Raw genomic sequence first — 1,784 nt, 5'->3', positions numbered from 1 at the left:
TGAGGAGTAGGGAAAATGGTGAGTACATGAAAATACTAGTAGGTCACGAAAAATCATGGTGCAATCCCAAGTAAAAATATTTAAATGCATGTGTCAAAAATATCATATCGTCATCATATCTTTAAAAATCGATAAAAGCTCAATTAACATCATATATTTGGTATCGGATGTCCATAACATACATATCATATCTTTGAACTTTCATAAGCATAATAATTCAACAACATGAAATAAATAATTTAAACGGGATAAAAGCAACCACACCGCGTTACCCTACCTCATTGGATCAAACTATTTTTTGAAGAAACAAAACGAAAATCACGTTCTTAACTTTATTTTTAGCCTACTAACATGTTTATAAAATTATATTTTATGGTGAAAGAAATCTAACTTATACTATGGAGAAATTGGTTGTATAAATACATAAACATAGGACAAGTGTCTCATAGAAAACGGAAATTCAATTTATCCAAAATTTCTATCCAATTCAAACAAAACTATCCATTTGAATCCAATCTCAAGAACCCCACGTGGCTACAACTTCCACAAAACCAACAAAATAAATCAAAATAATATTTATTGACAACTTCTTTAAACTTTAATAAATTAGGTTTCGCTTATCCGAATTAATTTTTTCTCGAACTTAATATACACGATTAATTATGACCTATCCAACGAGCCCCATATTAATATACTAAATATCGCTATAAGAAAATATAATGATTTGGTCTGAATAAAATTGAGTTTAATATATTGCACTTTAGCCCCCTCAATTTTCAAAATATAAAAATATATCATATATTACAAATAAAATTTTCTATAAATTTTCGGGGCATTACAATAGCGGGTAGAAATAGAGAATTCACTATAATCAATAGTAAATAAATACAAGAAGATATCGTAAAACTCTTAACCTATCTCAAAATATGCAATGATCTCTCTATAATCTAGATCCTCTCACTTTGATGTCCTCTCGATGCTATACAATGTTTTGCTATGTTATCTCAAGGCTATATCACATCGAGTTTATATAGGAACTTGTTACAAGTGTTTTGGATGAAGTAGAATACAAGAATTTCAATCAAATCGTAATATGAGACTTTTCTCCCGAATAGGTGGCACCTAGATTCTTCCAAATGGGAGCCAAGGTTTCGCGACTCGGCGCCTGGGCGCCATCTCTCTAGTTCAAAACCTCCAAAGTCATTTTTCATCCATTTTAAAGTCCTTTTCCAATCAAAATTCCATTTCTTAATGAATTTTGAACTCTTTTGAAATTGAACTTCCAAATCAAGAAGACTTTTGTTCATTTTATCAATTAACCAACCCAAATCATAATCGAAATAGAAATTTAGGTTATACTGCAACAGTCTCCATCTTGGCCTAAATTTTAATGCAAGGAATTATTCTTCAAGCAATTCTCTTAATAGAGTGCTCCAATTACAAAACTCTACCACTTCCACCATGTTCCTCTAGTCATATGCAGCAACTGGGAAAAAAATTAATCCCTACTTATAAGCTGAACTACATTAGGTCCCAAACCAGCTTAAATCATTATGTTTACTATTAACTCCAACTAAGTTACAAGACGTGCTCATTATTCCCCACAAGTAACTCAATTACTACCAGCTCCATTGAAGCCAACGCTTATCAAACCATAAGCAACCATATCTGTCTCGTTGAACCTCTCTTGTGGTTTAACAACTCATCTGGTTCATAGCTTCATCAACGTAAAATCATAAAAGGAGATTTTTCTCCCAAACAGGTATGAGCTCCTTGCCTCCATT

This window comes from Olea europaea, chromosome 4, assembly GCF_002742605.1.
Source record: "Olea europaea var. sylvestris chromosome 4, O_europaea_v1, whole genome shotgun sequence".
Classification (NCBI taxonomy): Eukaryota; Viridiplantae; Streptophyta; class Magnoliopsida; order Lamiales; family Oleaceae; genus Olea; species Olea europaea.
The sequence above is the reverse complement of the archived record's forward strand: the minus strand, read 5'-3'. Positions refer to the sequence as shown.